The sequence below is a fragment of the Haliotis cracherodii genome, unplaced genomic scaffold, assembly GCF_022045235.1.
Source record: "Haliotis cracherodii isolate W230 unplaced genomic scaffold, xgHalCrac1.p SCAF_19, whole genome shotgun sequence".
Lineage (NCBI taxonomy): Eukaryota > Metazoa > Mollusca > Gastropoda > Lepetellida > Haliotidae > Haliotis > Haliotis cracherodii.
Window position 1 is genome coordinate 4,134,558 of NW_027266274.1, and position 25,342 is coordinate 4,159,899.

The 25,342-nt window shown below is 40.8% G+C and overlaps 1 long non-coding RNA gene across 1 annotated transcript in view; it reads left to right on the forward strand.

Annotated features, from left to right (window-relative positions):
• Nucleotides 1–21,956, forward strand: part of LOC139466689 (uncharacterized) — a 46,691-nt gene extending 24,735 nt beyond the window's left edge. Inside the window, exon 3 of the long non-coding RNA XR_011653620.1 lies at nucleotides 21,895–21,956. This is a non-coding gene — a long non-coding RNA (uncharacterized lncRNA). The remainder of the gene's footprint in view (nucleotides 1–21,894) is intronic.
• The last annotated feature ends 3,386 nt before the right edge of the window (nucleotides 21,957–25,342 follow it).

A 25,342-nucleotide genomic window follows, 5' to 3' on the forward strand; every position in this document is an offset into this window, starting at 1 on the left:
CATATAACCATTCCAGCATTTCCTCATTAGAACAGATGTTACCCAATATATACACTAATACCGAGAGAATCATCCAAATGTTACAAACAGATTGGATGTAAAGTAAGATCAGAAAGATAGTGCTATTTAGCCAACATTACTCAGAAGTCGTGAATTAACATATTCCATAATATCCAACTTGAATACACAAATCTTCCATCCATTTATGCTGTTCAGAGGAAACCTCACCAATGAAATGTTTCTATTGCTAAGGAACGTCCTACTTCGAGACCCACTTCAGCCTGAGCTGTGTGTTGATGAAAGGCTTACTTCCCCATACTTCCCTCTGTTAAGTGTTTTCATGTCCACCGAACTCTGAAAGTTGTCTGTGACTTCACACAAAGTGATAAGGGTCTGATCCTAGAGGCTAACAGGGACACACAAAGCCCATTCATCTCCATCTCCGGAAAGCCTCTGTTATATATATGCTGTATATGTACCCTGGGTGGACAAACATTGCCGGGCGATCCTTTGCACATGCAGGTACTGCATCAAACTGCAGCATTGTTCCTAAGGAGAGATACCCGTGAAGATCCGGGGTAGAATAGGTCTTCGGCAAGTAACACTTCACGTACAATGCGACTATGCTTGTTGTAAGAGGCAACTAACGAGATCGGGTGGTCAGGCTCACTGACTTGGTTGATGCATGTCATCGTATCCGAATTGTGTAGATCAATGCGCTTGATATCATTCATGTCTGCCCCAGACTCGATTATTTACAGACTGCCGTCATATAGCCAGAATATTGCTGAGCGCTGCGTTCAACAACAAACAAACAAAACTGCATCAAGATGGGTTACAATTAGACTAACATATGAAATCTTGTCTTACACAATACCTTTCGCTCCTCTAAAAATATTTTTTCCTGATGCTGATGAGAGCTGGCTAGACTTGCTTCTATATAATCTTGACTGGAATTGTTTTCATAAAATACACACACTCCCAACTCATGGCGCTGGCCTGGGATACCTGGCACCCATACAGATACGGAATCAAAGATGATTAATAACAATAGGAATGTTTGGTATGAAACTAACATCCTTTGGTTTCCAATGATTGAGTATAACGATTCATTGAATTGTTGTTGGACTGCACTTGTTCATGGCTCAGTAAGTCAAAATACAAATGGTGGTACCATACTAGACTATGAATAGTTCTGGGAAAGGGAATAAAATGAATACCACCCACCCCTCCTCACCCACCCCCAGTCCCCCGGTCCCCCTGCCACTGTCCCCCTCTACCTACCTACTCCAGCAGCAACCAGGGAGACACAGTACCAGCTTGTTCTCTCTGACTAAGTAAGTATATTTGTATGATCGTTTTAATAACCAGTTTGAAACTTGGCCAAAAGGCATACCAACTAAAATCATTCTTAACACTTACCATGTCAGCCAAATTGGTCACATATGTGGTTTGATTAATGTCTGACCTAGCCGGCATATGTATATATGTTACTTGATTACAGTCACACATTATTGTCCTATATTAAGTCCACAACTGTTCATGAGATTTGTCTGGTGATTGCGATGTGTGTAGTGTGTGTTTAGTGTGTAGTGTGTGTGATGTGTTTTGTGTGCATGTAGTCTTTAGTGTGTAGTGTGTGTGATGTATATAGTATGTGATGTGTGTTGTGTGTGTGATGTGTGTAGTGTGTGATGTATATAGTATGTGATGTGTTTAGTGTGTGTGTGTGATGTGTGTGATGTATATAGTATGTGATGTGTGTTGTGTGTGTGATGTGTGTAGTGTGTGATGTATATAGTATGTGATGTGTTTAGTGTGTGTGTGTGATGTATATAGTATGTGATGTGTGTTGTGTGTGTGATGTGTTTAGTGTGTGTGTGATGTGTGTAGTGTGTGTGTCTGATGCATATAGTATGTGATGTGTGTAGTGTGTGTGATGTGTGTAGTGTGTGTGTCTGATGCATATAGTATGTGATGTGTGTAGTGTGTGTGATGTGTTTAGTGTGTATAGGGTGTGTGATGTGTTTAGTGTGTGTGTGATGTGTTTAGTGTGTATAGTGTGTGTGATGTGTGTAGTGTGTGTGATGTATATAGTATGTGATGTATTCAGTGTGTGAGATGTGTTTAGTATGTAGTGTGTGATGTGTTTAGTGTGCATGATGTGTGTAGTGTGTGTGTGTGATGTGTTTAGTGTGTGTGATGTGTTTAGTGTGTGTGATGTATACAGTATGTGATGTGTGTGTGTGTGTGTGTGTGTGTGAGATGTGCTTAGTATGTAGTGTGTGATGTGTTTAGTGTGCATGATGTGTGTAGTGTGTGTGTGTGATGTGTTTAGTGTGTGTGATGTGTTTAGTGTGTGTGATGTATACAGTATGTGATGTGTGTGTGTGTGTGTGTGTGTGTGTGTGTGTGTGTGAGATGTGCTTAGTATGTAGTGTGTGATGTGTTTAGTGTGCATGATGTGTGTAGTGTGTGTGTGTGATGTGTTTAGTGTGTGTGATGTGTTTAGTGTGTGTGATGTATACAGTATGTGATGTGTGTGTGTGTGTGTGTGTGTGTGTGTGTGTGTGAGATGTGCTTAGTATGTAGTGTGTGTGTAGTGTGTGATGTGTTTAGTATGTGTGTAATGTGTGTGATGTTTAGTGTGAGTGATGTGTATAGTAAGTGTTTAGTGTGTAGTGTGTGTGATTTGCATAGTGTGTGTGATGTGTTTAGTGTGTAGAGTGTGTGTGTGATGTCTGTAGTGTGTGTGTCTGATGTATGTAGTATGTGATGTGTGTAGTGTGTGTGATGTGTGTAGTGTGTGTGTCTGATGCATATAGTATGTGATGTGTGTAGTGTGTGTGATGTGTTTAGTGTGTAGAGTGTGTGATGTGTGTGTAGTGAGTGTGATGTGTGTAGTGTGTGTGATGTGTGTAGTGTGTGTGTGATGTGTGTAGTGTGTGTGATGTGTGTAGATGCGTGTTGTGCATCAAACATGCAAAACTGGCAGCTAATTTCTGTAATCAATTATCAAATTGAAAGGTATAAATAAATACTGTATGTTTGTCTGATCATCTATAAGACAGGCATTTCATATTCACGATCAATCATACTTATTTCGAGCCTGCCATGAGGAACTACAGCTCCAACATCAGCTCTGTTAAATACATGGAGGATGGCCATATCCTGGTGTGACTGCTATGACAATGACAGTGTGCAGAGCATGTGTTCACAGTCATACACAATGGATGGTCCCATGTGACAGTGTGCAGAGCATGTGTTAACAGTAATACACAATGGATGGTCCCATGTGACAGTACAGAGCATGTGTTCACAGTAATACACAATGGATGGTCCCATGTGACAGTACAGAGCATGTGTTAACAGTCATACACAATGGATGGTCCCATGTGACAGTAGAGAGCATGTGTTAACAGTCATACACAATGGATGGTCCCATGTGACAGTACAGAGCATGTGTTCACAGTCATACACAATGGATAGTCCCATGTGACAGTACAGAGCATGTGTTCACAGTCATACACAATGGATGGTCCCATGTGACAGTACAGAGCATGTGTTCACAGTCATACACAATGGATGGTCCCATGTGACAATGTGCTGACAACATTTCCTCAAAGATAGACACAACTACTGCATAACCTAGTATATAACAATACTAATTAATTAAGGGTCATAATTAGGGGACAGCCATGAACAAATGAAAGGACCTATACACTATCTGAGCCCTAGTGAATTCTTCCTGTCTGTGTAAACCCAGCATTGCTTGTACTGACTGCCTTGATTCACTGTTCAAGGTGAAGCTGCACCTCCACACACATTGTGAGGTCACACCTTGCACAATGCTGAATACCGACATGCAACCTCCAAAAACTCCACACATCTATAAATACATGTTCTAATACAGTTGAACAGCTTCTAAATCCGTGTTGCCTTGCCCTGTGTATTCTCCATAACGGAGGGGTTTGGCACACTGTCAGTGTTTTAAAGGAGCCATGTTTGGCAGACCTCCTTGTACACACCGCCTCCCCAGCCCAGCAGGATCTCAGGGAATATTTAAATTGGGGAATTGATTACACCTCCTTTTGTGTCCTGTCAGTCACCAAAAACTTGTGTTATCTTTGACCCTGACCCTGAGGGGGGGGGGGGGGTTTGAAGGGTGGTGGGGGTTTGTTACGGAAGGTGTCTATCTATAACATATATGCCTGGGAAAGGGACGCACTGCTCGACTGTTATGAAATGTTCATGTCTCTGCAAGGTCAAAATGTACATGTGTTGATTTCAGTTGTCACAATCATGTGTGAACAGGAAGGTGCATGTCATGCAGCAAACATCACTCTGACACGGATCCGCCACATGTACTTCAAGTTGTGTTGAATAACCACCCTCACTGAACTCCACCACCTGGATCCACCAGTGGATCAATAACATGTACTTCACCACCTGGATCCACCAGTGGATCAATAACATGTACTTCACCCCCTGGATCCACCAGCAGATCAATAACATGTACGTCACCACCTGGATCCACCAGCAGATCAATAACATGTACTTCACCACCTGGATCCACCAGTGGATCAATAACATGTACTTCACCCCCTGGATCCACCAGCAGATCAATAACATATACTTCACCCCCTGGATCCACCAGCAGATCAATAACATGTACTTCACCCCCTGGATCCACCAGCAGATCAATAACATGTACTTCACCCCCTGGATCCACCAGCAGATCAATAACATGTACTTCACCCCCTGGATCCACCAGCAGATCAATAACATGTACTTCACCACCTGGATCCACCAGTGGATCAATAACATGTACTTTACCACCTGGATCCACCAGTGGATCAATAACATGTACTTCACCACCTGGATCCACCAGTGGATCAATAACATGTACTTCACCCCCTGGATCCACCAGCAGATCAATAACATATACTTCACCCCCTGGATCCACCAGCAGATCAATAACATGTACTTCACCCCCTGGATCCACCAGCAGATCAATAACATGTACTTCACCCCCTGGATCCACCAGCAGATCAATAACATGTACTTCACCCCCTGGATCCACCAGCAGATCAATAACATGTACTTCACCACCTGGATCCACCAGTGGATCAATAACATGTACTTCACCACCTGGATCCACCAGCAGATCAATAACATGTACTTCACCACCTGGATCCACCAGCAGATCAATAACATATACTTCACCACCTGGATCCACCAGCAGATCAAGAACATGCACTTCACCACCTGGATCCACCAGCAGATCAATAACATGTACTTCACCATCTGGTTCCACCAGCGGATCAAAAACATGTACTTCACAACCAACACCTTCCAATAATAAACAGTTAACAAAAGGTTAAAGCACCCTCATCACCACCGCTGTACACACTGCATGACAATGTCCTCAGACTGTCTGTATCATGATGGCAGCCATGTATCCAACAACACCTCTGGGGATCCTGGGCCTGCTGAAACCCCAGCAGCAGCCTATGGTGATGGCAAGAGGCGGCTCAGTGGATCAGGGGGTCAGCCTCAGTGACTTGGTTGACTGTGTGTCATCGTACCCCAGCGGTGTGGGACATTGCTCATCATATCAATCACTGGTTTGTCTAGCTGTACCGTCAAACAGCTGCAATATTGCTACATGTGACGGAAAAGCACAAACATCTAACCAACATTTAATCCATTCTGATATCTTTCCATTAGCTGGCTAACATTTTTCTGTCAGCATTAAAGTGTGCTACACTGAGGCTTGGAGCCAGTGGCTACAGATACATATCTTTTATGGCCTAGTAAAAGTTGTAGAAACAAAGTCCTGGTTAATAATATAACAGTCTTTGCGCTATGACACATAGGAAGGCAATAATTTTATCTAAAGAACCAGGAATAATATTGACCTGAAACATTTACTGACAACATTTCACGGACACCACGTAAACCACATGAAGTTATACTCATACTAACCCTCAGGATACCATTAATGTTAGTCAAACTGAGTCTTGCCAGTGACTACTGCCGACTTGTATCCGTGACAGAAGCCATGTATTCTGTCTGCAGTGTTCCCATTTAGTGAGATGATATCAGACTAGATCGACCCATCACTGGTAGTGGGAGTGAAAACAACCATTGTATGTGGCCTTTAGAAACAACATTTCAATCACTGTTAAAATGTCAACACATCTTCTGTACATTATGACATTTCCCACAAACCACGGCACAGATACACTTGCTGCCAAATGCTGCACCAGTACCCAGAGGTTGATCGCTAACATGAACTCCCACATCAACACATCTACATCTTGAGCTTAAATGGATTAAACAGAAACTTGATCTGCACAAACAATTTCACATACTGGTGTAAAAACTAGTATCATGTTCAGCCGTTACAGCAAGATCTTGTTTAGGTCTGAGAGAACACTTCAGCATGCTTTTGACCCACATTCTGTGATACTCCTAAAGATAAATTACCATTACTAAGACTGTCAGTACACATGGAACAAAGAACCCGGCTTTCATGAATCCACTGATTAGATTAGCACCTTGAGTGATCGATTCACTCAGCACAGAATCAGGGACGGCAAACACGTGCTTCACAAATAACTTCTATAACAAAAAATGATATTCAGCAAAAAAGTGTTGATTATCTCAGCCATGAACTAAAGGAAACTTACAGTGAGCTCTCTATGTTGAGTTGCTCCTGTGTCAGCTGATGACTGCTTGACGTGTAATCCACAAGTGTTGCAGGGACAGTCAGGATGGGACAAGGTCCTGTATCTCCTGGCCACACCTCCTATCTACCACCCTACACAAGAACAGGCTTCCGTTTCTATCACATCCCCCAAATCTACAACCTCCTCATTATAAGGCCTCTCACTGTTCAGTGTGAATTAATCCTTCACATTCAAAGACAGGTTACGTCATGTGTTGCATGGCTATCAACACCACCTCACATTCATCTCAAGTGCAATTTACAAGTATTAAATGCTCCTGCATAAAGGAGTGAAATGGACGACCCCTTTATAAGACTGACAGACAGAAACCTGTCTCGGTTTCTGATTCAGTGCACCTAAAGTATTTCTCCCATGAAGCGTGTAGGTCAAATTGTTAGTACTTGTTAAAGAGGGTGCCCCTCATCTCAAATCTTTTGTACATATAAACCTGGTTGGAATTTGTTATTTTGACAGCGAGCAGAAATTGTTAGGTCAGAACAATGACTTCTGACCCCTGACGTCTCAACTCTGACACTGCGAAGTATGTGCTTCCTAAATTCCATGCTGTTGATGTTTATATAGATGGGAAACTGCAGTGGGAAGGGATGGAGGTTAAATTCACATTCCGGTGACGTATCAAATTTCTGAAATAATCAGAGGCGCAGACCACTTGTAAATATAAACAGACCATTATCCATGGCTGGACATAACTGGAAACAAACCTTCCACTTACCAGAACAAACAACCTCCATTATGAAAACCTACAAAATGATAAACAGTTAATTTGGTCAACGGATGGTTTCCATACGTAAACATCCTTGAAAGATTTGACATATTTGATATTTCTGAGAAGCAACTGCGGACATGTGGTAATGTGTAATGGAACGGTGGCTCAGTACTGGCCAGTGATGCATGTGTGTGATGTCTATCACATCGAAATGTCAAGTGTTATGTACGTGATTCAATACAGTGCTCCCTGCACCTGGCCCACAAACAAAAGAGTTACGAGCTGAGTTAGCAACATTTCTAAAGATCTAACCATACCAACATCTTCTCTAGAGGGTAATGCATCCCACTGCTTGATGAGGCGACTATCAGTATGTCGTAGTAGATCCTTATTTGATTACGTATTAAATCTATCGAGTAAATCATCCAGTTTCAATGATAAAATCAAAGACAATCATTCTCAATTGCAACTTCAAAATACCAGCCCTGGTTTGATATTATTTGTACATAGACAAATTAACTCTGCACTTTACACAGAGAGGATATATACATGTTTGTTCTTGATTACGATCAACCAATGAGCCATGGCTAAACTGGCACTGATCGACACTGTGATCAATACGTCACTGAAACAGACACATTTTAATTTCATGCTCATTTCATGGTCATGTTAAATTGACTTAAACATTCAATAGCTTGTTTGTTTCCTTATTGATCTGTGTTTTTAGTTGATGAAAATACCACTGACATCTAGATTTAATAATTTTGCATGGTTGTATATACTGTAGATATTATCTACTATTAAGCCTGAAGGTTAATTGGATATGGGTGATGTAATATTATCCCATGTGTTATGAATATATGTGTATCATGTTTAAAATATCTTTGTGGTGTTGAAATTGATATAATAATACCTGACATATTCAACTTGTAAACTGATCAAGTCTTTGAAAGGCAATTAGAAGTGATACACATCAGGAAGAGAACATATGGATGTCAACTTCTTTATTATAAAGGACAAAACGTTTCGGAGTAGAAACTTGCTCCTTCATCATCCACCTGAGGAAGGAGTAAGTATATGCTCCGAAATGTTGTATTCCTCAAAAATAAAGAAATTGACATCCATAAATTATCTTCCTTTTGGTAACTGATGTTAGTATGAAACACATCTTGAGATCACAGAAGGTCAGGCTGAAGACTTGATCATTCTCAAAACTTTGACCCATGGAAGATATACAATACATCAACAGGTCCATATACCCCACCCACCCAGTTCCCTCTATGTTGTGTGACATTCTGGAATACAGTCATGGGCTTATTGTCAGCAGGCATTATGGCAGAGTGAGTCATGCATCTCGATCAACCTCTATAATCCCTAACAGAATTCTGCATTCAATCACCCTGACAAGACACAGACACAACAATGGCCGTAGTCGTTGATTACAGGCAACTGATCTGTGTACAATAGATAAGTACTTACATACGCCAGCAGGACACGACTGACCCAACTACCGACCCTGGGGGGACGTTTAGTTCAGGGTGTAATCACATGGACGGCCAATCATCCACCTGTATTTCCGGTGCAGGGTACCTTACTCAATAGCTTCCCCTGTCTACCACAATCCAGGGAATTTCCCAGCTAGTGACGAGACAGTGATTACCCGTCGTTGAGGGAAATTGGCGATACAAATGTCAGGATACAATGAACATACCTGTCTTAACCTGTCTATTGAGTACAGATAGCTTTGTATCAGGCTAACCAGGGCAACTTGCACGAGCCTCTACCTACTACGCCCAGAACAAGGGGGCGTCTTATTCACTGTATGAAATGATGATTCATTTGTGTGCTGTTGAAGCATGTGGGTCAACGTTGGACATCATACACTACCAACATGCTTATCTAAATTTAAATTTTCGTCAATAAGAAAAAAAGGTAAAACATGAAACTAATATAAAAATATGCTCATTACAAAGGCAGCAGATGTAAATATGTTTAAACAGAGCTCCAATGTGCCGTTACATACAATATCAAAGACTACTACAAATGCATAATCATACATAAAATAAGGTAATACAAAACCAAGAAAAAGATGAATAAAATAAATGAAAATATTCTAACCCAAAAATATCTATTCATTTTCTCCTACCTGGAGATGAGTTACAGAGTAATTAACGCAAGTATCCCACCTTGCTATTTCTTCACCTAACCTTTGCCCCAAATCACATACATCAAAACACTTGAAGTCACCATCAATCAAACGATTAATCTCACCTGGCTAACAAGAAACACCTGTATCCTCACCTGACCAACATCAAGGTGTGTAACATATAGTCGGAAGCTGCTTCAATAACTGTAGAAAGTGTTCAGCCTGATTTTACAGGTTTTAGTAGGGTTGTAAATCTGCATGTAGCCTTGGATAGAGTGCCTTAACACCACCAACCCACATTCTCCCATCCTGAGAAATCAGTCAGGGTATTCCCAATAGTAATCCTGAAACCCATGCCAGATAAAGACATTCATACGGTTGAGTTTAATCAGGGTAAAACTGACAGCCGGACATCCAAGTATGCTGGGAATAAATCAAACATGCTTCCAGACAAATACCTCCATGGGTGTGTAGTCAGTCTTTGTGTGGGAGCTTTATCTGAATATTGTATAACAGGTGGGGTTTCACCTTACTACATGTATTCAATATTTAATGCTACCTTCTGATGAATCTCATGACTTGCCTCTCTTAAATGTTGTGTCCCTTCGTTCAACATGGTAATGTACAGAAAACAAGTCTCATTTGTTATTAACAATATTTGCGATATAAGGCATTTATGACTTTACACATTTCTTGCATCTTCTTATATGTCATAGATGATATAACAGGTGACGTTTTTGCGTGATGTTGTGTTTGAATAATATGGAGGTCAACACCATGACCTTTGCCCCCCTATGACATCTGACATTGACAGTTTTCTGTGTGCAGATCATGCACATTAGACAAAGCTGTACCAACCAACCTGACTGACTAGGATCTAGTTCTACTCCATACTTGTATGGTTGGGTGGGCCAGTCTCAATACAAAATTCAGCTTTATGCATTGTTACACACCGTTACAGGTTTTAAATGCAAACCTAGAGAAACCCCAGTAAATCAAATGGTACCATTCCAGATGTCCTGTATTAATGAATCATATCCTTTTAATTAAATACGGATGTTTCCTTCAGTTACGTCCGGTAGAGTTTCCGTACTAGCATTGCCATGAATAATGGGGTTTGACTGTATACTCATTACTGCAGTAAAAACTGCCTTAAAAAAACTTTATATAGGAAATCCTCAAAGTGAAGCTCTCTTGGGAGAAATGCACCAGCATTATACAACACAATAAGTGCCTGATTCATCAGAGCCCTGACACGTCAGGTATATGCACATGTTCCAACTCTGACCATATGAAACTCGGACATGACTAGGCCAGACAGCTCCTCAGAAACCTGGCTCATGAGTATCAACACTTCCCTGCATGGGAAATCAAACTGCACTTTACAACTGCCCACTTCCTGTTCTAAGAAACATAGCACAGCCATCAGTACCAGCTATCAACAATGCACTACTACATAACACTGACTTGGTCAAGTAGGACCTCTTGATCCCCATGTCCTTGAAACATACTCACAATCCTTAACAGTGAGGTCTCTATCTGCCCTGTCAGCACCCAGGGGACAATGGCGAGCAGTGCCACTGTGTGTCAGTATGTCTACGTCCACTGCTACATTAAAGACTGACTTACCCCAACTCCAGCTTCCTAGCACGTACACAGTGTCCGTCAGTCACTACACAGTATCCAAGCTGCAGCTCAGGGTTGTAACCACTCCCGCTATATCCTATTGAAATCTCCACAACTTTAGTTTAGGTTCTCCAGGCAAGGTCTGATATCTGTGCGTGGACTGGTTGGCTACCAACACCTTGCCAATTTCAGGCTGACTAATTGCAGGTAATACACACAGACAGCAGTGGGTTAGAGACGGGAGGTGGTGCGTGTATGCCCAGGTCCCAACTCCAGTAGGTATAGCTTGTACATTGCAGGTCATCAAACGCCCATTTCAGATCATCAAACGTCATTTTGATGTCTCGTGACTTTGCGGACAATAAGGTTTGTGATTTATTTCAAACTAATACAGTTCCGCTTTACTAAAGCAGAGCCAAGTTTTAAAACATGAAGACATTTCTGAGGCCTTCAAGTGACCTTGCTATGTCATATATTGTTTATTTCAGTGACTCAACATTTTCAGGTATCTGATGACATACATTAAATACACCTGTTTCACAAAATATCTGGGAGATGCAGGGGTCCTTTAGTGAGTGAGTTAAAATTTAACATTGTATCCCATTATTTCAGGCATAGGGCGACTGGGGTCCTTTAAGTGCATCAGTACTTTGTATGAATATGACAGGTAGTGTGTAGCATTACAAGATTGGGACTCCCACTTATCCATCACAGAACACTCAGGGCACACGAATTGTGTTCGGTAGGCATTTACAAGTTGATTTGTCTTCGGTAGGCATTTACAAGTTGACTTGTGTTCGGTAGGCATTTACAAGTTGACTTGTCTTCGGTAGGCATTTACAAGTTGACTTGTCTTCGGTAGGCATTTACAAGTTGACTTGTCTTCGGTAGGCATTTACAAGTTGACTTGTCGTTGGTAGGCATTCACAAGTTGACTTGTCGTTGGTAGGCATTTACAAGTTGACTTGTCATTGGTAGGCATTTACAAAGTGACTTGTCATTGGTAGGCATTTACAAGTTGACTTGTCATTGGTAGGCATTCACAAGTTGACTTGTCATTGGTAGGCATTCACAAGTTGACTTGTCGTTGGTAGGCATTTACAAGTTGACTTGTCATTGGTAGGCATTTACAAAGTGACTTGTCATTGGTAGGCATTTACAAGTTGACTTGTCTTCGGTAGGCATTTACAAGTTGACTTGTCATCGGTAGGCATTCACAAGTTGACTTGTTGTTGGTAGGCATTTACAAGTTGACTTGTCATTGGTAGGCATTCACAAGTTGACTTGTCATCGGTAGGCATTCACAAGTTGACTTGTTGTTGGTAGGCATTTACAAGTTGACTTGTCATTGGTAGGCATTCACAAGTTGACTTGTCATTGGTAGGCATTTACAAGTTGACTTGTCATTGGTAGGCATTTACAAAGTGACTTGTCATTGGTAGGCATTTACAAGTTGACTTGTCATTGGTAGGCATTCACAAGTTGACTTGTCATTGGTAGGCATTTCCAAGTTGAAGGACATCATGATCATGAACATATGAAACTGTCATGGGGAACAATTTCTTAGCTGTTTGTCACAATGTTTCAGGGCTACTTCTTCAAACAACAAAGATATATCCATATAGGTTTTATGCCTACCTTTATTTTGAGCAAATACTAAGAGTGGAGCTGTGACAGCTTTGGTTTCCCAAAGACCTACCAATAAACCACATCATAGATTTCTATTGTGTCACTGAAAACCTTTACACGGCCAAAGTTCTGTTACAAAAACTAACGAAAAGGAATTTTACAATTACATTAAGCTCAAGAATGAAGAAAATGTAAAAACAGAGCCATTAGCATTTCAAACAAAAGAGCACCTTCTCTATTAGCTAGTTAATCACTGACTGTTTTGATGCAGTTAGCTTTTCTGTCCACGTGACAAACTTGAAGGGTTATACAAACGCACTGTCAGAGTATACAGTTATCCTGTTTTTGCAATATTTGGGCATCAGGCTTTATTTGAACGGAGCCTCACATTGTCACAGACGGTTTCTGAAAGTCAAGTCAAACGTTGACAAACCATTGTATAAATTGCCTGTAATCCAGTGTATATATAAACAAAGAGATTGAAGCTTTCTGCACCATTATATCTTCACTTGCAATACACCAATGTCATATTTACTGCTCCGGAGAACACAATATTTGAGAGGGGACTCCTAGTGTACAAGGCTTAAGAACAAACTGGCTAAAGTCAAATGTGTTAACTGACTTACAGACATACAAATTTCCCCTATATGGAATAACATGTGCTATTTCCCTTATCACAAATTACATAAAATATGAGTTGACACAATGACAGTAAATATATCAACTTTTCAAATTTGATAATTTTGCACCGCTGCATCAAAAAACCTCCTTAAATAAATGTTGCATTATCCTCATTTCAATTAAACGTAATATTTGATAAGTGAAATAAGTTAAATCTAATATTTTGATAGATTCATTTGTTCATTTAAATCATTGTGGACTAGTGTTATAGAATGCTGTTTATCATTTGTTTTCACCTGTGATTATTAGCATGATAGTTTAACATGGTGCAGGTTAACAATTATGATTGCACTGCTCATGGACTTTCAGGCACATGTAATTAAGACAACTTACACAAAAGCTTGTTATATCATTCTATTGTAACAATAATTTAAATCAAGGAAATATTTCACATACTTTCCCAAGCTTGTCACCCCAATTCTTAAATTCTGAGAGGACTTTTTCACTCACTTTTTAACAACCAATATTGAATCAAGATGGACGAAGGGAGATAACCCACTTCAGATCCCTCCCCCTAGAAATTCGTTATCATCATATAAATAAGATTGGCTTGCCTGCAGTCGTCTTTCACTGGACCTGTCATCGGGGGATCGGCCCCCCTACTGTAGATGGGTAACTTGAAGAGCTGCACATGTCACAATGAGTCACCGTGATAATGAAAATAATTCCACGAATGCTCATCCTGCTTGGAGATAGTGATGTCATTGAGACATTTTAATGTGTTATAATGAGCCCATTGTGAAAGGACTGTCATCTGATTATCTCTAGAGCTGATTTATAAATTTTTCTCTGAACAAACATTGAATCTTTCTCAACTTATTTCAATATTTGGAAGTGGAACTTATTTTTTAGAAAAAGGTTTTATCTGTTGTCATATATTTATCTTCATAAAAATAAATATGGCTATTGTGGAAAGTGTTAGTCTCTTGTACAATGCTTCTGTTTTGCCTTTACCAGTTTTTTAAATGTTACAGGTATTCTAAGGGCAAGAAGAATTTCAAACATTTAGGGAGGGGGGATGGGGTGGGTGGGAATTGCTATATGTTATCATTATTCTTGCTGATAGACTTTTGTGGTTAACTTCTACGCCTATAGGTATGTGTAGTTGATATTCAGTCCCTGTATGTGTTTTGTTCACGTTATTGTAACTATCTTGATTGGAACATAGTTGTACACTCTCAACTCCATGAGGAGTATACAACCAAACTTACAGGTCAAGCAATCCTTATAACAGTCGAAACAGGAAATTATGTAGAAACATTTTTTCCTTATTTGAATATGTTTCAGGAAACATGCACAACAATGAGTCATGGGTAAAATAATTTAACCCAGACAGTCTCATGGATAATAGTATTTTAAGTCCTAAAGTCATCATTAAGTCATCCATTGTCAATTTGATAACAAATGCAAAGTTGTCCTTTCTATAAAGATTGCTTCATAAACACCTCAGAAGTGTGTCCATTATTTGAACAGGAAGCTTTTTTTTCAAAACTACTTATGCTTTGCAACACACTCTGCAATGTAGTTGCACAATCTTTCAACATGTTGAAACAGAGCTAGTTTCTAGTTATGTGATACAGGTATGACAAAAACACTCCATTTCCACTCCTACCCCAGGAACACCACCATGCATGGACAATATGCTCCCAGTGACTCACCCCGCTGACATGTGAACCACTTACGTTACACAGGACTCCAGCTGACTGCCTCTGGTTACATGTAACTCACGGCCTGTGGACAGCCACAACTCTCAATGGAATTCCTTACATGATCTGGGAGCAGACCAACATTTCCCATGTCTAGCCCTGCTCCAGGAGTAGCTTTAGTCCAGTCATTCCTATGTCGTTCAACATCATCTAACTGTATGCTTCCAGGGCTGTTGTGATAAAATCAGTTATGCCTTCGTTGAGCCATCCTGCCAGATTAGTTGATGTACTTTGTAATCATGATACACAATTGTAATGATATTATTCCTGGCTTGAATGAATCTCTGGTTATGTGGTTATTAAGAGTCTCAGTTTTATTCATTTATGGGACAAAAATACTTATATCTGTAAGCTGAATTTCATATAAGGAGAATGATTGCAATTGACTGTCTCACCGACATTGACAACTTGCAACAGTTTGTAGAGGTTGAACTGGTGATGAACACGAGACATTATTCATCATCCATTAACTCATGGGAGCACGGGTGGCCCACATTGTCTAAGGTACTGCAATTAATTGTGCAGAGTTGTGTCCCTTGGGCATGCCAGAAACCTATGATTGTGGGTTCTAATCCTGGTTCGCCCCGATTATTTGTCTAGGTTTGTTAGCACCATGCCCGTGCTCGAGGGTTTCACCAAACTGGTAAACGTCAGAGTCCTGCATCACTTCGGGCTTTCCTCCAACATTAAGCTGACACACCGTGATATAACTGGAATACTGTTAAAAGCGGCATTGAACCAACTCACTCACTCACTCACTATTACCTTTTCTTACAGCTGCATTGTCTGAAACATTTCTCCTACCTACACAGATCTGCCTCTAGTAGGAACACCTGTGATTTCATGACCCCTCCACTCCATCAATGTCTCACTGCTACACAAAGTTTTCACTTTCTCTGACTATTTCCCAAAGACACCAGTCTCTCACACTGAACTCCTGCTGGCCGACCTATATGTCAGTCTACAATGGCCTCAATATCACTGAGATGAAATACACCCCAAGAAATATACATATCAACACACAGAGCTACAGTGTTGGGGAAACTGAACCTGTGCTGGGACACAAATGAAAATACCTCAGCCCCACTTTGCCAGTTATTTGTTGACTCAGTCAACATTTGTAATAACAAGGTGATATTATTTGGACACTTGTCAAATTTTACAGATATAAAAACATGTGATGAGATGGGCCCCTCCTCCTGTGATGACAGCGTACATGCACACTGAGCATGTCTCACAGCACCAACACTGCACTGCTAACCAGCTTCCCTCCAGGGCGCACTGGCACAAAGCAATCTTAGCGCTAAGATGATCGTAACTCCCATACTCAACATAGGCTTATGATAGTCTTAGTGCTAAGATCGCTTTGTGCAAGTGGGACCTGTGCATTTGTATGCAACTAGTTCCAACAGCAGCAGCAGGAGACAAAGGTTCATCACAAGTATCCAAGACCATGGGATGAACGTTTTCTGGAAGTAACCATGCAATATGCAAATAATGCTCCTTGTTCCTTACTGATCAATGGGACCCCTAGAATCAAGCTACATCTTGTAAATAGGGTGTTGATTTTGGTGAATATTTGTTTGCAGAGACTAAATACTAGCCTACTAACCTCAGTATCAGCTGTAAAATCAACCAGTAAATTTCCATCCACTGCTCCCTTGCTTTCAATAGTTGGGCTAGGCCCAAAAGGGTCGAAATCATCTGCAGCCCCAGAGCCCTGGGTTGTTCCATTTGTCTCAGAAGGGGTAGACTCCCCGAAATCTAACAGTGAGTCAAACTGAGACATCCTTCATGCACTGATATAGTCACTTTTTGTATCTGAAACAAAGGAAAATACTTTCATTACACATGGCATACAGGAACCCTTCAAAAACAATCAGAGATGTCAACCACAATGTTCCAAATTCAGCTTAACAGTGTCTCAGGACACAAACTGCATTGTGTTTTGTATAATGAAATCTTATTAAAACATAATGAATATTCATGTTGGCCTCATTTGGTATGACCATGCATTCAACTGGGAACTGTCAACAGGCACCCCGAGACAGACACAAGGACCTTGTTCACCACAGGAGATGCCTGCCAGAAACACTGCGACCCTTTTCAGCATGAGACGGCACAGTTTGGCCCTACTACCCATATCACTAAATAGTATGTCAAACACTTCACTCAAATTAGTGTGTCATACAGTCCATGCAAGTCTATAATAGTTGGCAGGTCTAGATTACTGTCATACAGACCCTGAAACAAATATATCCAATACAGCCCATGCAAGTCTATAATGTTTGGCAAGTCTAGATAACTGCAAATGAAGAAAGTCTCTGGGTTCCTTTTTATTATATTTTATAACTATAATTTAACAACTGTTTTTTTCTGTAAATATGTTCATTTAAGAGACTAGGTGTTAGTCTACACTTCAAAGTCAATTTCTATCTATGTTTAACATATTTTGTCCAATATCCAAAAGCAATCTCAAATATTTAATTGAAAGAAAGTTCTTTTCTCTAGGTCATGAACTTCATAGAAATAATCTCAAAGCAGATCTGAAGAATTTAAATATATTTTTGTATTTATGGCGCCAGTCTGAAAGTTTGCCAAGTCTCTATTTGCGGGCAGCACTTCCAGAAGAAAGAGAAGTCTGCAGAATTAGCAGCAGCAGCAGGTCGTGCTGACCATGTGGTTAGGTACTGTGGCTGGAGACCATCCCTCCCCCAATCCTCAGCAATCACTCCTTCCGTGAAGGACGGAAATAGAACCTGTATATAAAGTATGTTGTTCATCTTCTGGAACTCATCTGGAATCTCTCTTAAAATAGCACTTTCCTAGTGGAACATACCACATTCTACAGCAAATATGTTTATAACGAACACGCTTGTAACAATCTGACGGATTTGACAAACTTATATTTAGGTCCCAGCCATTTGCTGTATATAAGCTAATAACCAACTATGGTTATAATGTACTAAAATTTGTGGCCCCTTTGAGTTATAACCGTACTTTACTGCGCATGCTGATGAGCAAGTCATCTACACAGCCCCACCATCCTTATATCATCCAGTGACAGGATGGTACATTCAACAGATATGTTCTAACACTTAATAGCTGGGGTGTTTGTTTACCGAGTATTGAATCCACTACAGAGTATTGATAAAGCCTGTAAAAAATACAAAATGATATTTTATTATGTTTGGTGACAACAATATCTAGGCAAGTCCCAGCAACAAGTTTTCTCACATTTATAAATTGGACCTGCTGATTGAGTGAGTGAGTGAATATGGTTTTACGCCGCTTTTAGCAATATTCCAGCAATATCAAAGACGGGGACACCAGAAATGGGCTTCACATATTGTACCCATGTCAGGATTTTAACGCGGATCTTCGGCATGACGCTTTAATCACCAGGCTACCTGACCACCCCACCTGCTGATTGTAGAATATTCCACATTTTAACTGACACTCAAACACAGCCAGCTAACATGTCAAGTATTTGTCAGTTTTTATCCTGTCAGACGACAATGTAGGAGAGGTCACATCTGTGATGAGTTTCAAATGAAATATATCCAACGTGACCACTGTCACATGAAATACCTTGACACCTGTCCAGTCATCTTAAGATTCTGACCAGTCAGAGATGAATACCATGCTTACATGAATATTATTTCTAAACAGTATTTATGTCCACTTGGTCCAGTGAAAGGGGATTGACAAACTGGCAGAGCCTATATAAATATCTCTCCCGTTAAAAGTTCGAACAAGCAGCAGTAGTATATCTGTCATAAAGTAGTATAAACTTGATATTATGTCACATGAGGTAAATCAAAGGCTGTGGGTGAGATATATATATAAGAGTGAATGTTTATACAAATCTTTTGATCACAGAGAAGAAATGAAGCACAGAATCAACGATATTGAGAAGTATTTCTTCGTCTAGGTTGACATTACCAAACAGGACAGTTCGAAGGTCACGCCCATTTACCTATTCATGCTTTTTATAACAGTCACACGCATAAAACCCATATCTAACCAGGAACACATGGATATGAAAGCATACAATACGACAAAACATTCCAGTTCAGTATTTATTTAACCTATTCTTGCAATAACATTTACATAGGAATCAAACCGCATTCTGTGACAAACACCATCATGTGGAAACAATGCTCAATTTAGAATTAGTGATTGTTTGATGTTACACAGTATTGGTAAAATTGCAAGTGTTTCACCATTACAGCCTTTCACACATGTCTGCTACACAGTATTTATCACAGCAATATTCTATGTATTTATATTCATTATTAATGTCACTATTTCCACAGACGTATCACACTTTACTGAGTTCATTGTTTACTATTTACACTGTTGTTCACTGTCCGTGTATATGTTTATGGAACTTGTGACCAACCCATTTGACTTTTTAATCTTGACAATATGTTTCAAACAAAATATTTTGTAACACAGTAACATCTGATTGCTATGAAAAATACTTGCATAGCATGAATTCAGTCATGTATATATGTACATAATATAAAAGCTGATTTGGTACAAAATATTCCTTGCATAGGATGACTTACTTACTTACTTACTTTGGAGATTTAACGTGCACTTTCTGACTGATGCGTATTTCGCACACGGGCCCGGCCAGGCCATTTAATGTGTTTCCGAAAGGGGCGAAAGTGGTCTGTGCAACCCAAGAAGGGGCTTTAGGGGATGCTTATACAGAATTTGGGAATTTTGAGATTTGGAATAGCTGCCGATGGGGTTGGGGAGGAGAACTAAGGGAGCTGGGTACGGTGGATGTTTGTTTGTTTATGTGATTTTGATTTGGTAGATTATTGTGTTTTTAGATGTGTTTTGTTAGTTCCGTTTTGATTAAGAATACGCCTAAGGTACGCCTCATGTATATATGTACCAACATAACAGCTGACCCGCCCCTCTCATTAGGCCCATGTGGTGTGATGTACACACAGCATATCCGTGACATGTCACAGCAAGTGTGTCACATCTTGCCATCACTCCGACACCTGCACATATCAGCACTATAATGAAACTACAGACTGCGGCAGTGATGGTCAGTTTACAAGGACATAGACACTATGCAGACATGGACTCGTATCTGACACAACACACACACAAATGGGATGTTATTAAGATATTTACCAGAAATGAATCTATGAGGTAGTGGTGAGGTGAAATGGGGTTTTACATCGCGTCCAAGATTATTGCACTAATATAGCAGCGTGCATGCACGTGTATGTGCTTGTACTAGTCCGGACTGATGCCGACTTATAGTGCTAGCTCACTGAGATACCATGCTGCAGTTTATCATGAATACCCCACTCAGACACAGGATATGATAGATAATAAAAACATGTATCATGATAATTCCTGAAAGAATGAGGGAAGTACATACCTCAACGTACTAAGAGTGTTGAGAGGTGGCCATGTACACCTGTATACCTGACTGAGGTGGTCAGTGAGATATCAACACCCCTCGTTAACCTGTCGTCTCCCACATGTAGGTCAGTGACAATACACACCGTGCAGCCCAGTGCCGGCACCTGTATTGTCGCTGTCACACAGCAGATGTGAGAACAGACTCTCAGTCATAACACAAGTCATGACAATAGGGCAACATTGAATAAACATTCATTACTTCTTAATGTTTGGTATTTCCAATAAAATATAGTCTTAAGTATAGGTACAAGTTATTGATTTTTAACATGTTTAAAGCATCTTAAGATATAGGAAGACCTTTTCATGATAACTTAATTTAATTCTTTGGAATGTATTTTACACCTCAGAACTCTAATCCACAATGCCTTCATCATATATACTGGATTCCAAATGGTGACGGTTTATTCTGAGGGAAAGCAAGTTTGCTCGCACACGCCAGAATATGAGATGGATTTCTCCCCATGTCCGCACACCACAACATTACAGTGTATAAGTATGCTGTATACAGCATTATTTACAGCTCAGCTAGCAAACATGCAGCCATGGACCTTGCTACAATCACATCATGTTAACTTATGCAAGCATACTAACCTCCAGAGACACCATCCGATGTCCCTACATGGGCTAGACGTCCACCCTAACCAATTGACGAAGCACTATTTTGGAGACTGTTTGCTCCAAGGAATGAAGTAAAAATCAATATATAGGCGAGAAGGCTTGACATCTAATACAGCCTCAAGTTGACACAAATGTCACTGAATGCATCTGACATGTGTGTGCTCAATTTCACATCAACATGCTTGTGACCTACATAATATGGACCAAGGCTATCTATATTAGTGATATCCATAAACACACTTACAAAGCCTTGTCGCAACATTAATTACAATTAATTATTATTAATTTGTTTCTTTACACAAGTCATTTTTATATTGATATTCTTTTAGGGAAAAGCTAGATACATGTATTACTGAAACATTAATATTTTTATAATTATTTCAGAAGACCTTTAGAGACTTATTTGGTGTATTTGAACAATTATCTGATCCTAACAACAGGCTTCTGTTTCAGGACAAATCCTTACCAGACAAATGATACAGAGACATGGCTACATAATGTCTACATAGAGCCCATTATACTTACAAGTCAACATTTACACAATCATTCATGATTTGGGTTGTTTTCCAGACACATCCCTGTATGGCTGGAGTGTATGGCTGGATCCCTGTTTTGTCTCAGAGCCAAGAAATAGGGTAAGGAATTATCAAAACTGGATTCTAGTTACTGTACTTGCCATAGTTATTGATCTGCTTGTGTAAGCAGCTCTGCAGTATTTGGACAGAATTAAGCATGTTACATCTCCAATAAATACCTGGCTCTATTTGCCCCTTGAAACATCCTCTAGCTCTGCTAGACCCTTGGAATACCAACTGGCTTTTGAAGAACCAAGTACCACCTAGCTCTGCCAGCCCCTTGTAACACCACCTAGCTCTGCCAGCCCCTTGTAACACCACCTAGCTCTGCCAGCCCCTTGTAACACCACCTAGCTCTGCCAGCCCCTTGTAACACCAGGTAGCTCTGCCAGCCCCTTGTAACACCACCTAGCTCTGCCAGCCCCTTGTAACACCAGGTAGCTCTGCCAGCCCCTTGTAACACCAGGTAGCTCTGCCAGCCCCTTGTAACACCACCTAGCTCTGCCAGCCCCTTGTAACACCAGGTAGCTCTGCCAGCCCCTTGTAACACCAGGTAGCTCTGCCAGCCCCTTGTAACACCAGGTAGCTCTGCCAGCCCCGTGTAACACCAGGTAGCTCTGCCAGCCCCTTGTAACACCAGGTAGCTCTGACAACCCCTTTTAATACCACCTAGCTCTGCCAGCCCTTTGTAACACCACCTAGCTCTGCCAGCCCCTTGTAACACCACCTAGCTCTGCCAGCCCTTTGTAACACCAGGTAGCTCTGCCAGCCCCTTTTAATACCACCTAGCTCTGCCAGCCCTTTGTAACACCAGGTAGCTGTGCCAGCCCCTTTTAATACCACCTAGCTCTGCCAGCCCTTTGTAACACCAGGTAGCTCTGCCAGCCCCTAGTAAAACCACCTAGCTCTGCCAATCCTTTGTAACACCACCTAGCTCTGCCAGCCCTTTGTAACACCACCTAGCTCTGCCAACCTCTTGTAATACCACATAGCTCTGCCAACCTCTGTAATACCACATAGCTCTGCCAGCCCCTTGTAACACTACATAGCTCTGCCAGCCCTTTGTAACACACTGTTAGCTCTGCCAGCCCCTAGTAAAACCATCTAGCTCTGCCAATCCTTTGTAACACCACCTAGCTCTGCCAGCCCCTTGTAACACCACCTAGCTCTGCCAGCCCTTTGTAACACCACCTAGCTCTGCCAACCTCATGTAATACCACCTAGCTCTGCCAACCTCTGTAATACCACCTAGCTCTGCCAGCCCCTTGTAACACTACATAGCTCTGCCTGCCCCTTGTAACACCAGGTAGCTCTGCCAGCCCTTTGTAACAGTTGACCACTCAGGTGAACAAAGTCCTGGCACATTTGCATCTTAAAATGTGTATGTAGCTATATTTACATTGTCTATCTGCATCCAAATTGTTGATACTTTGTGTACCACATCATCACAGCCATCATAAGCATTTAACATCATCCATCTTTAATTTCTTTAGGGGTACGGTTGCAGAGTTGCATCCCTTTGACATGCCAGAAACCTATTATCGTGGCTTTGAATCCAAGTTTGTCCTGAGCTCACTGCTTTCACTATGAGTGGAAAAAAAATATTGATTTTTGCCTTACATGTTTACTTTGTTAACTGTTACACCAAACACTAGTAGTGAAAAGTAGTGGTGAAAATGTAGGTATTTTCATCCATTGTGTCATGCTTGACACTGTTAACTGTGTGCCAGGTTTTTGGCCATAATGTCTATATAAAAAGGATGGCTTATGCACCACAGATAAAATGCATGTATTGTGATACATATCCGATTGTGACCAAGGTATCGTGTTGGTGTATGTCCCAGCACTAATGGACTGTCTGTAACCAGATGCTGTACTCCACCACACAATACTCGTCACCTTGACATTTCAGCTAGTGTTATTACCCAACTCATTACAGACCCTTTGTTGTGAAGCAACCAATCATGACATTCACCAACAACAATTACAAGAGCTCTGAAGACATAACCATCAGTACATTCTTGCTTAAAACATCTATTTGTCTACCCAAAGGCATTTTCTAAATCACTTCATGGCAAGTTTAGTTTACAAGTATTTTCTTGGCTATAAGTGTTGCCCTGCTGTAGTAGAAGAGTCAACTCCCCATGTGTGTGATGAATCCATGGAGAACCTGGAGGATTCCAGATATTCCCCTGACCTATCAAGCCAGGATGGTGTGGTGTCTGGGAGATGCTTGGCTCATGAATCTATCCACGCCATTCAGCCCACCTCGGCACCTACCCTGTACCTCCCTCATCATGTGATCTACTTGTTCCACATTTCCACAACACCAAGACAGAAACAGTCAGATTTTCATTTACTAGTTCTCAAAATTAGGGCAATCAAATAACAAGTTACAGAAAAAATAAGATCTGTAAAGTCTGTATATTATATAGAGGAAAAAAACGTAACAATTTATTTATTACCTAATTGATTCATTCACCTTGCTGCTGATCAGACAATATGGTTTTCATATGGCATGTCACAAGCATGAGGCATTCTGTCACACTATTGAAGTAGGGATAGTCGACTTGACCTGAACAGGGAGTGCAAGCTTCATTGTGTTAGAAGACGCTGAATGTGTGTGTCGCTTTGGAAAAAGGACTTGGCGGTATGTGAACGGGGTTGAAACAGGTTCAGCTGATCATGAGTTGGCCCCGCTACAGTGAACCGACTCATCTGATCTAGCACAAGCTAACAGATGGAATGGACAACAAGTCAACCCTGCCTCAATGACCACCACCATCCCCTACAGACACTACCTCCATACAACACTCCTTTCAACGCACTGTCCAACAAGGCACATTAGATGCATTCCTTGACAAAAAAAAACACACAAACAATCATTTGATTTAGTCTGCTGGGAATTGACTCCAAATTTGAAGATGATGAATTTGTGGTTGCCATGGTTTTATAAGCAAATTGGATTACTGCTGCAGCATGCAGGCAGACACCAGGTGGCCATCACTCGATGAACTCCTCACACGGAATGAAGTGAGGAGTTTACATCAAGCTACTGACTCAGCAGGATCCGGTTGGATCAATAAGTCCAATAAAACAGCGTTAAGTCTTCCCAGCTTACTCAGTGTCAGGAGACAGACACGACATTCCTCATGATATCTATGAAACTGACATGCAACAGGAAGATATGTATCAAATACATCATACAGTTTGTTGTGTGAAATATCACTATGGTACATAATCAAATTAATTCAACAGCACAATCATCTCCTGACATTCATAAATCATCTCGAAGTCAAATCATACGTAATCATTTCTGCTCCCATAATTCTAATTTTGTATGCAACATCCCAGTCATGATTGCAAACTGAGCAACACGAAACTTATTCCATGTTACTGCTTCCGATTTGTCTCAATCAAGTGAGCAACTTGAAAATACATTT